This window comes from Mustela erminea, chromosome 1 (genome assembly GCF_009829155.1).
Source record: "Mustela erminea isolate mMusErm1 chromosome 1, mMusErm1.Pri, whole genome shotgun sequence".
NCBI classification, from domain to species: Eukaryota; Metazoa; Chordata; class Mammalia; order Carnivora; family Mustelidae; genus Mustela; species Mustela erminea.
In genome coordinates, this window is record NC_045614.1 from 28,998,887 (window position 1) to 29,021,616 (window position 22,730).

Here is a 22,730-nt window from a genome sequence, read left to right on the forward strand (position 1 = left end):
ACTACAAGTTTATGAGTCTGTATTCACTTCACTACTTCAGGAAAACATTTTTCTGTAAAAATACGTCTATTCTTGAGCAATAGTAGGTCAGAAACCTGAGTTTTCATGACAATCAGAGGAGAACCACGGGGTAAACAGAGAAGAGTCCTTCTTTAGAGTCTTCACAGTCTGACGCTCATGCAGCTTCTTTGTTGCAACTCAAGGCTTCCCCTCTTCCGGCCCCATCTCCTTATTCCTTTCACAGAGAGTGAGAATTTAGGGCAAGTAATTCCCCCATTTCATAAAGAAAGGAGCTCCACTTAGAGTACCATGCTTCCTTGTGACAGAGCTGTCAAAGGAGCATAGTATAATGGCCATCTTCTCTCTTGCCTGCTCATACAGAGGATGACTTCCTCTCCTTTTTCCTCCTCTCCCTTCCCCTTCCCCTCTTTAGTTCAGTGGACACTAGCACCTACGATTACTGTCCCAGCCTGAGAAAGCCTGAGGCAAGTAGCCTGGACCCGCACCAACCAAAACTTAACAGGAGTCCTTTGGCTCCTTTTCCTCTAGTGCTTTGGGTGTTCTGGCTTGGCTGCACCTCCCACCACTCAGGTGAGATGTGACACTTGGGGGTGAGGAGAAGTAGACAGATTGCTCTGCATCTAGATCACCTCAGCTACTTTAATACAGGTAAAACCATTTACCAAGTGGTCGGTGCAAGTCACCACAGTTCTGCTTCGGGTCATAGGGGCCCAGGGCAAACTGCCCCAAGATGGGCTGCTTTGGCATAAAGATTATTTTCCAGCAGATGCAGGAAAAGCTCTCTGCTCTCCACTTCAATTGCTTACATTTCCACTGGAAAGGAGAGCCCATCACAAGAAGAGAGCTATTAACAGAGACTCACCTTTACCTAAGTAACCTATCCGCATAATAGAACAACCTTCTTCTTCCAAACATCTCCTCTCACCTTCTTGCTAACGGCCTCCCTCCCCTTTGTGTCTTTAGACCCCCACCCCTCTCCTTAGCTCATATAAGCATCAAATGACCTCTCTGTCTCTGGGTTCTCAGGTCTCTGTGGGTTCCCTGTACATATGATGAAGTTTTAGTTAATATAAGCGAGGTTCGGTAAGGTGAGGTCTGGAGCCAATGACCAAGAAAGAATTCTTGAGAGAACTTTGGTGCAAAATGGTTGTTTATTAAGGCAGTGGACAGGCCCTTTCTCAGGCAGAAAGGGGGAGGTAAGGTAAAGGGAGGTTTCAAAAGAACTTTCATATGCTAAAGAGGACCTATAAGATACCAGATACCAGAGGCCTTGCCATTGTCAGGTTAAAGTTCTTTTTCTTTTCTTTTCTTTTCTTTTTTTTTTTTTTTTAGATTTTATTTATTTATCTGACAGACAGAGATCACAAGTAGACTGAGAGGCAGGCAGAGAGGGAGAGAGGAGGAAGCAGGCTCCTCTGATGCTAGATCCCAGGACCCTGAGATCATGACCTGAGGTGAAGGCAGAGGCTTTAACCCACTGAGCCACCCAGGTTCCCCAGGTTAAGGTTCTTTATCCCTCTAGCAAGGCATTAACATTAAGAGAGTTGGGAGATTCCTGGAAGAGCATCACATAGGTTCCTACCCAGGAGTGGGGGGCGGTGGGAGGGGAGGGAGGGGGTAGCAGGATGTCAGCTTCTGCTTTGTCCTCAGCCTGCCATCTGTTCCCTCATCACATACATCTATTAAATTTGATTTTCTCCTGTTAATCTGTCTCATGCTGATTTGATTTTAAGTCCAGCAAAAAGGACCACAGGGCAGAGGAAGGTCTTCCTCCCTGACAAAGTCCCCAAAACCCAGCTAAGAGCAAAGGATGACTTAGATTTCTTTTGGCCTCCTGAGTGTGTGTGTGTGTGTGTGTGTGTGTGTGTGTGTGTGAATGCACACATGCGCATGTGCATGCGTGAGCATATGTACGCAATTTCCAGAAAGAAAAGAAGCTGGACCAAATAGATGCTGGGCCGAGTATCATCATAATAATACCACAAGCTCACACGCCATCCTGATGGTACATATCGGATTTTTTTTTTTTTTTGACTAATGATTTTTTTTTTGTATGTCATACAAAAGAAAAAAAAATCCTTAATGATATACATCCCTATTTGGTTTTGCATTTCAGTCATAATCACATAAACAGAGAGACATATGAATTGAAACACTCTGAAAGAATGGGATGATGCTAAACTAGTAAAAACTATGACATAAAACTTTAGTTTTATTAATTCTAAAATAACTACCTTTCTTCACATTTTACTATTTCATTGAATGAGAGTTCTTTTCAAGTGATGTATATTTAATGCAGGGTTTGTTTTTTCTAAGTCTCTGATAACTCTGACTACATTGTTGCTATCTTTTATAATCTATATTATCTTAGAACTAATGAAAATTGGCAAATTCAATCATTTGACCTCTGGACCAGAACTGGTGTGGCATAAACCCATCCAAGGGAAGCCTCCAGAGATTCCAGATATTTTTCCTGATCCTGCTAAAATTTTCTCCCATGTGGGAGAATATCCTGACAATAGAGTAGATTAAAGTACATTGGGGAGTCTCACCTTCTCCCCATCCTTAAAAATTGTGGGCCCACTTCTGCCAGGTTTGAACTTCTGTCTGTTGGACAGAGCAAAACATGCCCCCTGCAGAGGAAGAAAGGGACAGGGGACAGACTCCCTAATAGTCACCCTGAGAATTAAACAGACTCACCCACCCAGCATCTTCCTGGGAGCAGGTATGTTCTTCTGCTCTCTTTAAAACAGTCCTATGAGAAGGTAAAGGCTAAAAGAAGGTAAAAGCTAGTGTACTGCAAGGAGGGGACAGTTGGTTTTACACAGGAGTCTTGTTCTTCTGCCGCCAACCCAGAGCAGCTCACGGTGGACAACTGGTTCCTACAGGTGGGGCGAAAGGGGTCACACACTACAGGGACACAGGAGGGGGAAGGCAGGCACTGCCCCTAGGTGGTGCTAAACAACGCTCAGTCACATGGTGAGACACGTACTTGCTTAAATTCCTGTTCCATCCTTTTTTTTTATTATTATTATATCAAGGGGAAAGCTTCAATATGGTACCACATGTCTGAACTGGCTATCTAACACTTGGACATCTCCCCTTTTAACACAGGGAGATGAGGCCTCAGGTTCAGAGCCATTATCAGGAAACAGCTAGTACCTTGAATTAATTTGTGGTAATTTACTTTCACTACGTATTTTTGTGTTTCCTTTCTCATCATGGTAGGTGGCAAGATTTCCCATGTAAAATAGCGGCAGGATTTCCTTTCAAAACTTAACGGTTTAAAAGTGAGTTAATTCAAAGAAACACTAAATACACGTTAGTATATTAAATACACCAGTGCCATATACAGATATGGCAAAAACTGCATATGGGGCTCACGGATGACTCTCATGTCACTTTTGGTATTGATGCATGATTAGATCCTGCTGCTTCCAAACCTCCTCAAAAGAAAAGAGCATTCCACCTGACAGGTGTGTGAACGCACGCCTTTCCCCCATATGGGAGCAGAGGCAATCCAAAAAGTCCACCAGTGCTGTTTTTAATCCTGCTACTACCGCTGGCTCCCTAATCCCTTACACGTGGAGTTTAATCTTTTGCTTCTGATGAGAAAGAAATTTTCATAATTCCCTCCACCCAGCTCAGGCAGGTATCTCTCTGCCCCACCTATAATATGCCCATTCATTTCTACCTGAACAGCCTTCTTTATGTTATACCCCCCAACCCTCCTGCTGGACTGTGCTTCAAAGGTCTTCTTTCTTTCTTTCTCTCTCTCTCTTTCTTTCTTTCTTTCTTTCTTTCTTTCTTTTTTTTTTTTTTTGTTATCTATTTGACAGAGATCACAAGTAGTAGAGAGGCAGGCAGGAGAGAGGGGGAAGCAGGCTCCCCACTGAACAGAGAGCCCGATGCGGGGCTCAATCCCAGGACGCTGGGATCATGACCAGAGCCGAAGGCAGAGGCTTTAACCCACTGAGCCACCCAGGCGCCCCCGAAGGTCTTCTTTCTTACGTGCCATGCAAGAATAAGCTTCCACTCTTCCTGGTATCAAACCCAGAGCTCTTGCTATGACTTCTACATGCTGCAAACTCAAAGCATGTGTATGTAAGAAAGAACTTTATTCCAAGATTTTGTTTGCGGAAGGAAAGTAGAGTGATTGAATGCATTGTTCTACAGTGATTTCAACTGTCACTCTAATCTGATCAGTCTCTAACCAGCTAATTGGTATTTAATCGGTTGTTTTAATTTTATTACAAAGCAGCTAGAATGCAGTGGTGGCTAGACACGACACAAATAAATAAAATGCATTATTATTTTTATTTTATTTATGCATATGAGTTTTATTTTACTTTTGTCAAAACTAGACTCACTTTCACCCCACTAGTAATTTGTTTGTATTAAACCAGTATTATGCATTTGCATGGTGAAAACATTTAAAAATGTCTATTCATTGCCAAGTTTAAGTTATATAATAAGTTGTTAGATGTACCACCTTCATCTGCCAAATAATCTTGTGATTCATTTAAATATTTGTATAGTGCTTCAATCACTGACATTGTTTCTATTAATTAATGATACCAGGGTTTAGTTCTAAGGAATAAATAAATATAAAAGTAGATACAACAGAACAAGTTCTTGCCTAAAAGAGGAATCTGACTCGATCACCCTGAAATATAATTCCAAATATTGCCACAAAATTCCCCAGAGAGTAAGGCCTAGCAGCATTAATAAAACTCTGGTTTAGATTTGAACATGGGTACAATAGGTTCCAAAGCCTTATGTAAGTATTTGAACAACTTGACCTTATTTCAGCTTCATCCAAGAACTATCGGGGACAACCAGCAAATCAACATGAGAAATTATTAGGGACCCACAAATGCCTACCTAAAAGGGCCCAGAAAACTACCAAAAGTTTAAAAAGATACTAATAACAGAATCACAACACCTCAAGACTGCTCTTTGGGCCTTAGACATCCTAGCTGCATGACCTCAAGGCCACATACTCTCAAGTCTCAATTTTTTCATCTGCAAAATAGGAGTCATCATAGCTGCTCAAACATTAGCCTGAGGTTTAAATAAGACAATGCCCTGAGGCTTTAGCTAAGGGGTCCCACTGCTCCTTTGGCCACTGAGCTCTCTGGGGCTTACTCAGTACAACCAGTGCTGCTCCTCTCGTGGTGTTCTCTACATCCTGCTGAAGGTCACTGATTCACTAAGTGCTTGTTGAGTACCTCTGGTGGGCCAACCACTAGGAGAGCCCCCTGCTACATAACCCTGCAGGTCCAGTTTGAAACAAAAAGCCATTTCTCCCATGAGAGGATGACTAGATCTGCCTTTAAACAAAATATGCTCAAGTAGGTATTTGTGTTGAAACTAAGATCGAGCCACCTGTGGAAATATTCTATGGAACCATTAAGGAAGAAAGGGACCTTAGTCCAAGCTTCTAATTTTCTATCTGATGAAAGAAAGTTTGTTTACTCATTAGCTTCAGAACAGGGCCTGCTATTTACATTAGCAGTGGCCGTTCTGAAGAATTATTTTGTGTAGTAATGTCCAAACCCATTCTGGACTAGGCCTAAAGATCTACCTGCCTGAATATCACTACCCCCTCATTGAACCGTGGAGTCCATCTACCAGAAAGAAGATGGCCAACAAAAGATCTCTGCATAGAGCAAACCAGCCAGTAGCGTGGTTTCATTCTTGTCCTGGATCTTTAAACTGGTCTACCACACACCACAGTCTGAAAGCTCCCTACACGTGGAGTGGAGTGGAAGGCACGCCAGTTCTGTTCTAGGCAGTGACATAAGGATCCCTTATTTGCTCCTGCACAGGGTTTTGATCCCATCCCTCTTCCTGTTCTGCCTGGCTTCAGAGCTCTTGGCAGCATGCCCTGTTATCCGCCTGACCCTCACCTGCTCTATCTATTGACTCTCACCCACTGAATGCAGCTCAGAAAAAATCCCTGCCAATCATGGCTCCATACCCAAACCTAGGGTTTCCTCTCCAACTGGCAGCCTGGTGGGCTTTCTATGGTCTTCAGAGAAGAATGATCAAAGAGAAGAGAGGTCAAACAGACACGTGAAAAACATTACTTGGCATCAGGGAAATACAAATCAAAACCAAATGAGATACAACCTTACAGCAATCAGAATGGTGAATATTAAAATTAAATTAAATTAAAATTAAAATGTCAGGAAATGACAGACGTTGGCAAGGATGAGGAGAAAGGGGAACCCTCCTACACTATTGATGGGAATACAAGCTGGTGCAGCCACTCTGGAAAACAGTATGGAGGTTTCTGAGAAAGTTGAAAATAGAGCTACCCTATCACCCAGCAATCACAATACCGGGTATTTACCCCAAGATACAGATGTAGTGATCCAAAGGGGCAGCTGTACCCCAATACCAGCAACATCCACAGTAGCCAAACTATGGACAGAGCCCAGATGTTAATTGACAGATGAATGGATAAAGAAGATGTGTCACATATGTACAATGGAATACTGTGCAGTCATCAAAAAAAAAAAAAAAAGAAATCTTGCCATTTGCAACAACGTGGATAGAATTAGAGGGTATTATGCTAAGTGAAATAAGTCAATCAGAGAAAGACAATTATCATATGATCTCACTGACAAGTGAAATTTCAGAAATAAGGCAGAGGATCATAGGAAAAGAGAGGAAAAAATGAAATAAGATGAAACCAGAAAGGGAGACAATCCATAAAAGATTCCTTATTTTAGCAAACAAACTGGAGGGGGGATGGTGTAACTGGGTGATAGATATTGGGGAGGGTATGTAATGAGCACTGGGTATTTTATAAGACTGATGAATCACAGACCTGTACCCCTGAAACAAATAATACATTATATATTTTTAAAAAAAGTAAAATAAAAAGAGAGAAGAGAGGTCAAAGAGAAAGGTCAATTCTCATGCAAAAGAAAGATGAGTTATGAACTGTGAAATCCTCAATATAAGTCACATATTTTCTGATCTTCATTCTCCAAATCATGTGAATTGAGAGTCACCTAAATTGCCTTACATAGATATGATAATACATACATACATGTATCATCACAGCAAAAAGAAGTCTTTTATCAAAGCCAAAGAAATCTTACCTTCTCCAATTACAACAACTGGATTATACCACCAAAAGATACTTGACCTTCCTTAAACAAAACACAAAACAAAAAATACCCCTGAGCCTTGCATTCATAGTAGAGGATAAATACTGGGTTACTGGATAATTTTTAAACATGGGGGCTAATGTATATCCATTGCTTATTAACATCTGTACCCTTCTTATAGCCAGTTTGCCGTGCCAACACTGAAGAAAATGAGCTAGGGTGGTGGTAAAGGATTGTTACATTCTAAAAACTTCTCAAAGAAGGAACACCATTTCTCTGGCTAGACATAAATCAATCAATCAATCAATCAATCAATCTGTGAAAAAGATACCAAAAGGTCTTACAAAAACTTTAAGACTAGAAGACAAAACATGGCACCCAGACAACACTTCCACCTCCTCCCTCTATAGCAGACATTATTAAACAATCACAGAACTCTTTCCACTGTGTCTATACATAGTCTTCAAATGCTTCCCAACATAGCAACTCACATAAATCTTGGCAACAAATCATACTTAGCATGAATGATAAAAGCCATTCAGAATTCCAGCTTTATGAGACTGACTCTATTACCCTTAACACCATTTTAAGTATTAAAAACCTAGACTGTCAAAGTATCACTACTTACATGAAATAAAATAGGGAGGCAATCCTGCCTATAGGAACATGGATCTGAATGTTAATAGAAGATTTCAAACCTGAAACTCTCCAGAACTTTCTTTCTTATCACTCTAATATCTCACCTTAGCTCCCCTTGCACCCTCTTCCCATTTTAAAGCACAAAGGCCGCTCCAACTGAGAAGAGTTTCAGGTTGAGTTCAGGCCAAATGTTGAAGCACCTCAGAGTCTCCCACTTCAGAGGTTGAGTATAATCCTGAGAAGGGGCTGTGAGTGCAGAGTGAGAGAAATGCAAATGCAGCCTGCACTGCTGAGCTGGGAGAGTGGGTCTGGTGGTAAGCAGGAAGGGGTCCATGGGGGGTGGGGGTGCAGTGGGAAGTGGGTTGGGCAGCAGGAGAGCATCAAAGGTGCCAAGGGAATGGACTGGAAAGAACAATGGTACAAATTAGTGAAGGTTGGGCTTTAGGAAATAAATGTAAAAATCATGGCTCTTGAATGAAGAGCTCCTTCTCATGGAGTCTGACATGTCTTCTCTGACTATAAATACCTTTCCTTCCTCTACCCTTCAGCTCTTCTCTCCTTCCTGTACTCCCCATTCTCTTTTCCTTCATCTTCCTTCCCACCCCTCCTCTTTAACTTCCATTTCTTCCTTTCTTTGGCTCTCTCTTATCAATCCTTCTTCCCTTCCCCTCTTATTCTGCCTTGTCTGAGCTTTTGACAACTGGGCCTACCAGCCCTTTGTGGCTAAGGTCCTTGTTATTTATTTCCCATGCAGCCCAGCACAGAGGGAACTCAAGGGACAAAAGGCAGGTGGGGTTCCCAGATGCTACAAATCAGAGGGGAGTGCAGGCCAACTGATGGAAGAAAGCAATGAAGTAGTAAGCAGAGATGGAGAGGGTGTGCACATGTCCACAAATAGGGTCAACAAAGTCCCAGGGCAGTGTCACAGTTAGGTTGGCGGAAAAACCGAGAGAGTAGAAAACAGTTCAGGCAGGAAGTGATGCAGCTGAGAAAAGAGAGAGAGAGAGAAATATGAGACAAGCAAGAAAAGCAGCCGTACTAATGAGCAGCCATGAGTGGAAAAGACCTGGGGAAAGAAGGTTAACAGGCAGGAGCCCACTGAGGGTAAGAAGCAAAAATCAAAGTGACAATTGGTGGCTCTGTGACACTTGAGACACAAAAACAGAGGTGTGCCCATTACATGGCAGCACCATGTGAGGAACTCAGTACCTATTTCTTATTTTACTTGAATTTTTTATGTTAATACCACTGTGGAAACAGAATTTTTGCTCTGAGATTCAAGAATAACTCATATCAATTTGGAAGCTGACATAAAACCAAATACCCATTCTAGTCTGACTATAATTTGGACTGACAGTGCAGAAATTCTTTGTTAAGCCCACCCTATTGGACCTGAAGGTCAACCCCATCATAACAGGGTGCCTCAGAGAGCCATTCTTCCTAACTAGTTATCGATTTGTAAAAAATCATGAGTGTCTTATATCAAATGACTGCTCCTGAATTGTTACCTTGGATCAACAGAGAGTAAATATTGGCATTTTCTTATGACAATCTGCTATTCGGGAATAATCTAGCCTTCCTGGAGGGACAGAAATAAAGCACGTAACAGTCATTTACCAATCATATAATATTAGACACTAGTAATTTGTCATTCACTGCAGTGTTCTAGAATCATTAGAGGAGACATTCAACTGCTCTCAGACATACCAGGTCTGATCATACAGAAAGCGCGATTCTGCAGGCTAAATATACCAAGTCTGCGCTAAGGTTTCATGACTCTAGACTGAAAGTTAATGACCAGTGCAAACCACCAGGCTACTACAGTAAAAGAGCAATAGTAAAAATGGCCTAATAAATCAGAAATTTAAATGGGATATTCATTTTAGTTATGGTCATTAGAGCAAAGTGACAGTCCAATTTACTTACACAATGACTTACATTGATCATAACAGTATTTTAAGTGATAGTATCTGTTAATTAATTAAGCGAGTATTGGATTAGTACCTACTATGTGCATGATGCTCTACCAGATGATATGAGGCATATTTAGACATAAAAAAGATAATCTCTACCTTCAAGTGGCTTGTAATCCAATAGGGAAAGAAGACTTTTGGCAGAATTCTTGTACAAAGTTAAACATGACCCCATAATGTAAGAGGTATACAAAGAGAATGCTCTAAGACTATAAAAGGAGAAATGACAAATATATGTTACCTTATAAAGAAAGGTAAGTTTATATATAGAAAAATCATTGCACATATATTAAAGAAAAAGAACAGACTTTGGATAACCCAAAATTGCAGGAAAAGGATGCCCCGTCATAAGAACAAGTACTATAGACGAGCTGGATGATCTATTGTCAACCCAGAATCACCAACCCCTTCTCAGCAGTCAACATTGCAAAGCTGATGGTGGGGACTACGTTTTCCAGAATACCCTTCCCTGAATGGTTCCTAGTAGAGTCAGCCAATGAGAGAACAGTGAGAAGATATGGAAGGCAAAGAGATGTAAAGCCATCCTCAGATGTCAGACAAGTGTATACAAATGAGATCTTAACTTCCCACTAAAAGAGTGGATGAGAGTATGGCCCTGCTTTCTGTACTGAAACTATAATGTATCTCTGAGTTACTAACACCCTTGTCACTGAGTCACAATTGTGCAAACTGCCATTGCCTAGAGTCTTCTTTTTCATATGCTTCATTTGCATAGTAGTTGCCTTAAATACATATATAATATGTTGTCACCTGTTTGAATACCTATGGGACCTATTAACATCATATCTCTTGTAATCTCACCCCAGATGTGTTGGTGTTTGCTCTATTTAATTCATTATATAAATCTGCATATAAACTAATAGAAACAAAAACAATTCTAAGCCACTATAGGAAATTCATGAAAGCCATAACTGGTGTCAAAATATTTCATCACATTTAATGACTACAGTGTGTGTAAGTACGCTGAATCACTTTCTCCCCCATCCCTTCTGATTTTTTTAATTATATGAGCAATATTCTGTTGGAAGTAATAAGTGATTATAGCAGGGGTGTGGGATTTGAAATTAAAAACACAATACCATTTGCATCAATATCAAAGTATGCAATAAATAGGTATAAATCTAATAAAATAGGTCCAACATACATATGAGAAAAACTATAAAACTCTGATTCTGAAAGAAATCAAAGCAGGTCTTAAAAAAAAGAGAGAAAAAGAGACAGAGATTCCATGTAACTTGACAGGAAGACTCAATATTGTCAAGATGTCAGTCAGTGCAATCCTAATAAAAATCCCAGCAAACTATCTTGTGGATACCAACAAACTGATTCTAAAGTTTATATGGAAAGGCAAAAGATCAAGAATATCTAACACAATATTAAAGGAGAATAGTAAGTCAGAAGACTGACACAACTGAACTTCAAGATTTACTACAAATCTATAGTAACCAAAACAGTGTGGTACTGGCAAAAGAACAAATAGATCAGTGGAAGATAACCGAAAGCCCAGAAAACACAAAAATATAGTCAAAATATCTTTGATAAATGAACAAAGGCAACTTAAAGGAGAAAGGATACTTTATTTATCTGTTTGTTTGTTTATTTATTTATTTATTTATTTATGTATGAGAGAGCATGGTGGGTAGGGGCAGAGGGAGAAGGAGAAAGAGAGTATTGGAAGCAGATTCCTTGCTGAGGGCAGAGCCTGACTCAGGGCTTGATTCCATGACCCTGAGATCATGACCTGAGCTAAAGTCAAGAGCTGGACACTCAAATGACTGAGTCACCCAGGTGCCCAGGATTCTCTTTCTGACAAATGGTACTGAAACCATTGAACACCACATGTAAAGGGAAGAAAAAAAGAAAAAGAATATAGAAACAGACCTTATACTCTTCATAAAAATTAGCTCAAAATGGATCATAACTGTAAAATGTATAACTATGAAACCTAGAAAATAACATAGGAGAAAATCTAGGTGATCTTGGGTATGGCAATGACTTTTTAGATAAAATACCAAAGGCAAGATCTATGAAAGAGATAATTGATAAGCTGGACTTCATTAAAATTAAAAACTGCTTTATGAAAGTCACTGGCAAAAGAATGAAAAGAGAAGCCACAGATTGGAAAAATATATTTGCAAAAGACATATTCAATAAAGAACTATTGGCCAAAATATACAAAGAACTCTTAAAATGCAACAATAAGAAAATGAACAATCCAATTAAAAAATGGGCCAAAGACTTGAATAGACACCTCATCAAAAAACAGACAGCAAATATGCATATGAAAAGATATTGTACATCAGAAGTCATTAGTGAACTGAAAGTTAAAATAACAATGAGATACCACAACAAATTTATTAAAATAGTGAAAATCCAAAACACTAACACCACCAAATCCTGGAGAGTATGTAGAGCAACAGGAGCTCTCATTTATTGCTAGTTGGAATGTTAAATGCTACAGCCACTTTGGAAGAGAGTTTGACAGTTCTTTCAAACTAAAGATATTCTTACTAAATGATCCAATGACCATACTCCTTGATATTTAACCAAGTGAATTGAAAATTTGTGTATACACAAAACCTGCAAACAAATGTTTAAAGCAGCCTTAAATTGTTAAAATCATAATTGCTAAAATTCATAATTCATAATTGCTAAAACTCAGAAGCAACTAAGATATACTTCAGTTACTAAATGGATAAACAAATTGGTACCTCAAGGCAAGAGAATATTATTCAGCATTAAGAGAAATGAGCTATGAAGTCTTGAAAAGACATGGAACCTTAAATGCATATTCTAAGTGAACAAACCAATTTGAAAAGGCTACAAAATGTATGATTCCAACTATATGACATTTTGGGAAAGGTAAAACCATGGAAACAGTGGCTGCCAGGAGTTCAGGGGGAGGAAGGGAAGGATAAATAGATGGGGTGTTGGCCATTTTTAGGGCAATGAAACTATTTTGTGTGACACTGTAGTGTTGGATACATGTCATTACACACTTGTCAAAACCCAAATAATATACAACACTAAGAGTGAATCCTAATGTAAACTACAAACTTTTGAGAATAATAACATATAAAAATTGGCTTATCAATTCTAATAAATGTGCTTACCACACTAACACAATGATAGGGGAAACTAGCAATGGTGATGGGATATATGGGAACTTGACTTTTTGCTCAATTTTTCTGTAAATCTAAAACTGCCCTAAAAAGGGTCTATTAATTTTTTTAAAAAATCAAAATAATAACATAAAATACATTCTTGTTGTGAAAAACCTCAAACCATCAGAGCCTACAGACTAAAACATGTAAGTTCCAAGTGATTCATTCATACCAATCTCTCTTTCCTATCAAGGGGTAAATACTACTAATGATTTGGTATGTATACTTCCAGTCTGCTTTTTAATATACTCATTTATATATGGGTACATTTCTACTAAGTTATTTTTAATATATATGAACCATTTCATACATATTCTGAAATGTGCACAGTTCTTCAAAGCATCCACTAGTTACTAGGCTGAGCCTTATAGGAAAACATGTTCCAGAAGATGCATTTCCATGGTTGGTACCCTATAATCTGAAATTTCTTTTATCTTCCCAGAACATTGTATAGTGATGAGCATATAGCAGGAACTCTAGAAATGATTATGGATTGATGGGCAATCGACTAAGTCAAGATGAAAAGAATAAGGCAATTAAAATACAGCTACATGGTCTGACAGCTAAATTTTAGAGAGAATCAACCCTTTGACTACACAGCCAGTATACCAATGGAGAGTCCATTGTATAGAGTGAATAACACTTTTCATGTTTAATAATGATTTTAGCTCTTGGGGCTATACACAATGTAGGAACTGTTAACCCCAAATCAGAGGCAAGAAAACTGAGGTTCAGGGAGTTTAAATAACTTGCTCAAAATAATCTGACTCATTGGCAATGGAGCCTCTAAGTCTCATAGTACCATTCCAAAGTACCATCTACAGGTAACAAGCACCTACTGGCCATTTTGTCATAATCTTAATTGACTGAAAAGGCTATTTGCATCCAATAGGGACAGGATCATATTCATATCTTACTCAATATTAGGGTTCCATCTTTCCCTTTCCTTAAACTGAACATCATTTAATCAAATAGATTGTTTAAAGGTAGAATGCTAGACAGGTTTTGGGGTTTTTTTTAAATATATATATATATATATGTATATATACATACATACATACAATCTGGTGTTCAGTTGCTTAGGAAACTGTTTTTATCATTAGGGGGGCAGGACTAACACACTGTTAAGTGAAAGAAAGGCAGAGGGGAATATATAATAATCCAGTGTTTATATGAATTTCATCCACAGGGAATATAGCAAAATAATCACAACTCAATGGAAAAAGGAGCTTTTGAGTGGGTTGTGAAATAAGCTATTAAGTCATGCAAATAAATCCCATGTCAACACCTCAGAGTAGTCTGATTGGATTCATGCATTGGAACTCATACTTCATGAGGCTTTAAGACCCCTGGTGTTCTCAGGGGTTTATTTTGTTGTTGTTCATTTGGTTTTCTGGGTTTTCTTTCTTGAGGGGAGGGAATTTTAAGGAAGGTATAACTGCTTTAAGGTGGAAAACTCATGAGTCTACGTGCTGCAAGTGTTGAAAAAGTATATTATCACAAGACAATATCAGTACTTTCAGCCTTCACCGTTTCTCAGCTCTGCTCTAAGGAAGCATCCTCTCTTCTTCCATGCAACCTATCCATCCTATTGTTCCTTGAGGCACATCTGACAACCAGATAGGAACCCAAGAGTCAGATAATTCAGAGGGTATCCTCGCCCATGAATTGGAGATGTTGCTGTTGACAGCACAGATGTTAACCTGTGAGTGTCTGTAAACAGCCTTTCCCCCATGCAGCACATCTTCAGGAGCATTGTGAGATTATGCTTTTCTTGTCCAGGGCCATATCTGGAATGCCTAACCCAGCACCTGGTGCACATAGTAGACATCCCACAAATACACACTCATCTGTTACATGAGCAAGAAAAAACCTTCTGTTTTGTTGTATCACTACATGGCTGGATCGACTTGATACCAAAATTTAGCCTCCTTGGACCAGTGGACCATCTTTGTATTCCCAGTGCCAAGCACAAGTTCTCCTGGCTCAAAGAACAATTGTGCTAAGTAGTATACTCTAAATTTTACATGTCATCTCATTTAATTCCATGTAACACCTACATAAATACATGTTCTCATTTTACAGATGAGAAATCAGGGCTTCAGAGAAATCAAGTAATCGAGCTACAGTCCCAGAGCTAATACATGATAGAACAAGGATTTAGATACCACTCTGTTTTAGCTGCAAACTGTATGTCCTTTTCATCTGTGGGCTGTGTTCTGTCCTAAATGAAATACTGTACACATGCATCACTCAAACGCAGATACCAATGTTTAAATCCAAAACCTTCATGACTTACAAAGGACTACTGTATGAAAGACATTGGGAGACTGACAGATTCAGTTTACTCAGAATGGAAGTAACAAGCATGAGGATATAGTAAGACTGGTGATATACAAATGGAACAGTAGTTAGAAATGGATGGTCATGGTTGTACAATTCTGAAAAAAGCAAGAAAGTCTTCATTCTGGAGTGCCTTCAGGAGAACACTGTCCAGCTAAATAACTGTCCCTGTCTTTAAATTGCCCAAAGCCAGGTGGAGGGAATGGAAGGCTTCTCTCAGGGCCAATGTCTCCTTCTCTGCCTCCTTCCCTCCCCTCCTCCTTTAGTGGTTCCTACACACCAGGCAGTGTGTTACAAAATAAAGAATAAGACACAGTCTTTGTTGATGTTTTTTTTTTTTCTTAGTCCTACAACACATAAGAAATAGGACAAAACGTGGTTAGTGCAGTGTGAGTAATGCAGAGAGAAACTCACTCAGCCACAGCACGGTCTGAAGAGCTGTCTAGGCTAAGCTTTAGTGGAGTCCGGAGTCTGGGTATGCAGACAATTTCATGCAATTCAATATTGCCAAAACATACAGTAAAAAGCAAGGAGTGGTGAGAAAAGAGCAGGATAGGTTGGCTTACTTTCTAAGTAAGCCATGTTGACAGGCTTAGGCTTCATCTTGACAGTGATAGATGTATATTTGGAGAGCTTAGGCAGAGGACTGACAAAGTTGGATATGAAGTTTAGAAAAATCCCTGCAGTTGCTACGTATTTTAATGAAATTGGACAGAAAGCCAGGAGGTCAAGTTAGGAACCTAGTACAGAGTCTCAGCCAAATATAGGAACCTGAATGGAGATGGGGGCTTGCTTTGACAGTGATTCAGAAAAATATTTCAGAAGGATGGGAGAAGAATTCATCATGAGGAAAAATAATAAACTAGCAAAAAGGCAGAATATTAACAAAAACTGGGAGTATATAATATTAAAGAAGTTACTGAGCAACTTTAAGAATTTTAAATATGCATGGTATACATTACTACAGCTTTGTTTTATTGTCCAATGTGTGGTCTTTGTTGACTAGCTTCTCTCTCTTAATATAATGTTTTCAAATTTCATGCATGTTGTATGCATTAGTGTCTCATTTCTTTTTATTGCCAAATCAAATTCCACTGAAAGGACATACCACAGTTTATTAAATATTCATCAGTTGATGAACTCTTGAGTGCTTTCCACTTTTTGGCAAGTATATTGCTATGAACATTCATGCACAAGAATTTGTGTGCACACATACTTTCGTATCTCTTGGATATATATCTAGGAGTGGAACTATTGAGCTATATATTATTATGTTTAACTTCTATAGTAATTATTTTCCAAAGTTTCGCCATCAATTTACATTTCTATTAGCAGTGTATAAAGGTTCTAATTTCTCCGCATCCTCCTTTGGATTGTAACATTTCCAGTGGGAATGCCTAGGTGGCTTAGTTGGTTAGGCATCCAACTCTTGGTTCCTGCTCAGATCATAATCTCATGGTTGTCGGATGGAGTCCCATGTCAGGCTCTGTGATCAATGCAGAGTCCGTTTCAGATTCTCTCTTCCTCTGCCCCTCCCCTGCTTGTGTTCTCTCTCTCTAAAATAAATAAATAAAATATTTTAAAAAAGAGAGAGATTAGGGGCTCAGGCCATGATCTCAGGGTCCTGGGATCAAGCACTGCTTCTGGTTTCCCACCCAGCAGGAGTCTGCTTGTCCCTCTGACCTTCCCCTTACTTGTGCTTGCTCTCTCTCTCTCTCTCAAATAAATAAAATCTTTAAAAAATATATTACTTAAAAAATAAAAAATAAAAATAACTACTCCAGTGGGTGTAAATGTGGTACCTTACTGTGTTTTTTATTTGCTTTTCCCTGGTAGCTAATGATTTTAAGCAGCTTTGCATGAGCTTATTGAGTATTTATATACTCTTTTTGGATAAATATTTATTTAGGTCCTTTGGCCATTTTTAATTGGTTGTCTCAGAACTGCTGTATAGAGAGATATTTTCTATATATTATATAGATTATATATTTAGATACAACTCCTTTATTAGATACATGATTTATAAATATTCTTTCTTATTCTGTGGATAGCCTTTTCACTCTCTTGATGGAATCTTCTGAAGCACACGTTTTAATTTCAATGATATTTATCTATTTTTCCTTTTGTTGCCTGTGTTTTTAAAATGTCTTTAAAAATCGCTGCATAATCCAAAGTCAAGAAAACATGTACTTATGTTTCCTTTTAAGAGTTTTATAGTTGTAGCTTTTATATTTGGGTCTCTGATCAATTTTCAGGTAACTTTTGAATATGGTGTGAGGTAAGGCTCAAATTTCATTTTTTAGCATGCAAATATCTAGTTGTCCATATAATTTGTCAAAAACATTATTCTTTCTCTTGTTGAACTGTTTTGGCAGACTAGTTGATAATCATTCACAGTAAATGTAAAGTTTTCTTTCTGGATTGATTCCAGAAAGAAAAATCAATTCCCTTCCAATGAACTGACATACAGTAGTTATCTTTCTAGTAATTGTGCATTTCATCTAATTTGTTGGCATGCATTTGTTCACGATATTACCTTACAATCCTTGTATCTTTCTATAAGGTCAGTAGTAATGTCCCTTTTTTCATCCCTCATTTTGGTCTTCTGAATGTTCCCTCTTTTCTGTTTGTTCATTCAAGCAAAAGGTTTGTCATTTTTGCTCTTTTCAATGAAACAACTTTTCCCTATGTTGATTTGCTATTTTATTAATTTCGACTCTAATCTTTATTTCTATCCTTTTGTTTGCTTTGAGTTCATTTTGCTTTTCTTTCTACAGCTTCTTAAGGTCCAAGAATGGGTTATTGATTTGAGATCTTTCTTTCTTTTTAATACAAGTGTTTAGAGCTATAGACATTCCCTCTAAGCATTTAGTAACATTGCATATACTTTGGTATGTATGTCCTCATTTTCATGTGTCAAAAAGTTTTGGGGGGGGTTGTTTGTTTGTATGCTTGTTTTTTGTAATTTCTCTTGTGATTTCTTCTCTGTCCTATTGGTTTTATAGAAGTATATTCTTTAAATCATATAAGTATGTTCTTTGGTCAGAATATTGTAGAATTAAAAAACAGTAAGAGAAAATTCTGAAATTTACAAATACATAGGGATTAAAGAATATACAGTCTTCTTCAGTGTACACAGGCTATTCTCTGGTGTATCTGGAGAACATTCCATGTACACTGGAGAAGACTGTGGATTCAAGCTTCTCTGACTTTTTTCCCCTGATCCATTTCTCTTTTCCCATCATCCATTAAGCTGTCTGCATCATTTACATCACATCCAACTGTAAGGTTTCACTAATTTCCAGCTGATTGTTCTATTGGTTTTGATAACTAATTGCTCCACAGTTTGATCCAATTAAATTCACACCCTTTTGCCGGGGTACTTCTGAGGCCAGTTTAGTTTAGTTTAGTTTTGTTTTGTTTTATATGATTACAGGAGGACAGATCTTCATTGATAATGTCTGGTAAACTAGGTGAGCTATGGTTAGGTTGTTGCTTTTACAGAGCTATCAACCTCTTAATTGCTTACCCACCACAATCTCTATTGTTTTGGAGAGCATCTTAGACTTAAAATTCCCCACACTCTCTTCCAAATTAGGTGAGTTCCTTTGGGTAGACTTTTAGAACCCTCTTTTCTTTTAGCTTGCCTCTCTCTCTAGCAAATCTTTGAGCCACCGCTCTGAAGCTGGGGACTGGAGTGACACCCTTGCTTTGTGAGCAGTGTACCACTTAAAGGTGGTAGTTTGGTATTTTTGACGTGCCTCTCCCAGGGTAGAACCTCTCTCCTGCCAGCAAGTTAAGCCAGGGTAATCTGTATCTCTCAGCTGCCACAGCTGGGGTAGAGCCTTTACCCACTGAGTGCGGGCTGAGTAGAAGAAGGTGGCCTGTAACCTATTAGCTACATTCGCTAGAAATTTAGCTTCTGTAACTCAGAGCTGGACAAAATGAGAAATGCTGCTGGTCTGCCCCTCTTAATGAGATACCACATCCCTTGACTGAGAATCAAAGAGAAAGTAAGCTCCATCATCTTGACCCCATCTGATCCCATCAAGACCCCATCCTGACCCATCTTGACCCCAGAGTAGAGCTTCCATCTTACTGCATTGGGTGAAATGGGGTGGGGGTAAGGAGGAGCAGGTTGTAGCTCAAATGTTATACGCCCTTGGTGCTCTTGTCAAGATTTGGGACATTTTCTTAAGTATTTCTTTATATTGCTCCATACAGTTAGGACAATTCCAAAGACTTTTTTTTTTTTTTAAAGATTTTATTTATTTATTTGATCAAGGGAGAAAGAGAGAGAGAGAGAACACAAGCATGGGGAGCAGCAAGCAGAAGAAGAGGGAGAAACAGACTCTCCACTGAGCAAGGAGCTCCATGCGGGACTCAATCCCAGAACTCTTGGATCATGACCTGAGCTGATGGTAGATGCTTAACTGACTGAGCCACACAGTCACCACCACCACCCCCAAAGATTTTAAATGGCTGGGTTTCTTTTTATTGTTTTCACTAGCTATGGTTGTTTTGCTGTGGAATAGGTCTGTGGAGCTTCTCACACTGTCATATCAGAAATGGAACTCCAATAAACTCTTTAAACCTCAGAGACTTGGAAGTTGCTTATTATCAAAGCAGAGCCTCACTTAGCATGACCAAAGCCATGCCCAATATTAAAGCAGAATTGAAGTAAACTCAAAGGGAAAAAAAAAAAAAAAAAAAAAAAAAACCAAAAAACTAGTGATTCGCCAAATCTATCTTTCTCTGAGAAGTTCTTGTCCCTTAAAACTGCATATCCTTCATTGGTCAGATTCCAGGATAATGCCTTCCCTGTTTCTCCTTTGTCCCTTCTGTTGGCTCGGTTGCTGCTGTAATGTGTCTATGCATACTATAACCCTCTGATGGCAAGTCCCAAGTTACTTCAGGCTACTTGCAATGTTTAAAACACAGTACCTACTTAAAGATAACAATATGTGGGGTGCCCCGGGTGACTCAGTCAGTTAAGCATCTGATTCTTACTTTCAGCTCAGGTCATGATTTCTTGGGGGTCAAGGGATCGAGCCCAACATCAGGCTCTGTGTTCAGCAGGGACTCTGCCTGGGATTATTCTCTCTCTCCCTCTCCTTCTGCTCCTCCCCACACTGCTCTTTCTCTCCCTCTCTCTCTTTCTCTCTAAAGTAAATAAATGAATCTTTTTTTAAAATGGCAATACGAACAACATGAGGATAGAAATGCTATCTATTTTATTTGCCAAGTATTCCCAGATCTAAAAACAGTGCCTGGCTTGCCCGAGCCTTCATAGCTGCTCTCAAAACATATTTTTTGAATGAAAGATAGTATTAGCAATCTGCTCCTGTGCCTTTGTCATACAACTGGTGGCCCTAGGAATGGAAGGGATGAGAGGATAGTTTGTCTGATGGTATCTTTCTGAAAGTACCCTCCCAGAGAGTGGTTTAACCTGGGATCCTGACACCCATGCTAAAGGATTCTGTGTATTGCTAGAATATCCCCAAAAGTCTTATAACCAAGAGATCTGGCCTCGTTTTCAAAGTTATCTCAGGAAACTCAAGGGGTATATTCTGGCATCTGTAACTAACACCACGGAACAGAGTGTAGCCCAGCAGTTATATGAATGAAAAGCAATGGAGGGAAGGTGACCCCTCGAGAAAATGTTGTTGAAAAGAAAACAAATGGTTCTGAATAATCAGCCCAGACCTGGACCACCGGGAGACCAAAATGCCCAGGAATACCCTGCATGATCAGAAGATGTGGGCTTCTCCCCTTATTTAGGTCTGAGAGAATCAGGTCTCTTCCCAAAGCCATCAGAGCCCTGCCTTCAGATGAATGGGTCTAGAAGCCCTAGACAATTCCTGAAATGATGGTAAAAAGGTAGCATCAAACCACCCCAAGAAGCCTCTTTGGGAACGGTGTTCTAAATTTCTAAGACTTTGGCTCAGTGTCTCTCCTACGTATTAAAGTCTCCCTATTTACCAAGCCCCACACTAGCCCTGCCTGCAGACTTGGCCAGGCCCCCTGACTACTCACCCAAAACCATCAGTTGAGCTTTGCCAGGAGCTTCACCTCATCTAGATCTCTGGCTTTCTGATCTTCCCTGTCCCCTACAACTTGCCCATCCCTCCTCCTATCTTGAGCTCACTCTGGTTTACACAGAGTAATTAATCCATTGGTTAATTGGTAAGTTCAATTAATTCATCAATCTCCTGCTTGAGCCCCTGTTGGGATTCTTTGACTCTGTGTCTTTAACCTTATTGGAAAGCAGCCACATCTCCGATTTTACCCTCACTTCTTCCCAGGTCATTAAAAAAAAAAAAAAAAAGGCAGCCCAGAAATAAGCACGTAAAAAACAACTCTCAATCTTTGCCCTCTTGGTATCAGCTTTGAGACACCTGGCCAAGTACAGCCTGTGCTAAGTTTCAAAGAAAAGGCAGATAACTTTGAAGATTTTATTTCACAGGGACAAAAGATAAAAGTCTCTGTCAAGTTGTCATTAGATGCTTAATGCTATTCGTAGTGGGGTGCTGGGACTCCCCTCCTCCTCTGTAGACCTCTAGCAGATTAGGTTTCAGAGCCTTAATTTGAGGAAGGATTTACAGCTGTGAAGAGGTATAATATCATTTTGATTTGGGTTGTACTTGGCTGGGGAAGCCAGATTACATTTGTATGAAACTGCATTAGAAGATATGACTGAAGCCACCAAAATCAAATAAAGTGAAAAATTTCCAGGGAGTCTAAAAATAGGGGCCTGCCTTTCCAACACCCCTGCACTGTTTCACTATTATTCTGATTTACACCAAGAAGATACAAGCAGAAACACAGAAGATTTTTAAAAAGAAGAAGAAAGAGAGAGAGAGAGAGAGAAGAAAATAAAGGAAAAGAAAAAAAAGAAAAAGGAAAGAAAAGAAAGAAAAAGAAAAGAAAGGAAGAAACACAGAAGGTAGACAGCAAAAATGTTTATGCTTGCCTGACCTGTCCATCCATCAGTCTGTCATAAACCTAACCCAGAGAGAGGTTCCCTGGATAAAGAAAAATAATTAATTAACCCTTAGAGAAGTGTGGAAGTTAGGAGAGGGGAACAACTTATGAATAATGCCCTGCTTTCACCTCCTGAGGCACTGTCTAATTCAGAGTCTCAGAGAAATCCATCAAATAGTCTCTGAAGTTTTGCTGGGCCTCGGTCCATCTTCCACTGCCATATGCCACCACGTGCACGTGTCACACAGCAGCCCCCAGATAATGACTTACACAGAGCATGAGCCTTTCCTTCAGAATGATCTCAAAACTATTTTAGAACCTGACTCTCCTCATTTGCAACGCAAACAGTAAATCACATCGTGTATTGCGAAAACCCAGTTTTCTCCGCCAGGAAGCATGGAAAACTATTAGCTGTTGCTTGGAATTGTTTGTACTACACAGTTCTGTAGCCCTGGGCAGGT

The 22,730-nt window shown here is 39.3% G+C and overlaps 1 protein-coding gene across 7 annotated transcripts in view; it reads right to left on the reverse strand.

Annotated features, from left to right (window-relative positions):
- FHIT (fragile histidine triad diadenosine triphosphatase) overlaps positions 1 to 22,730 on the reverse strand; it is a 1,423,921-nt gene that overhangs the window by 851,161 nt on the left and 550,030 nt on the right. Inside the window, exon 1 of one of the 7 annotated variants that reach the window (XM_032359198.1) lies at positions 7,137 to 7,157. The exons of the other annotated variants lie outside the window; for them this stretch is intronic. The gene's annotated coding sequence lies outside the window, so the exon portion shown is untranslated. Of the gene's footprint in view, positions 1 to 7,136; positions 7,158 to 22,730 lie in introns of those variants that run through there. 7 annotated transcript variants of the gene reach the window in all.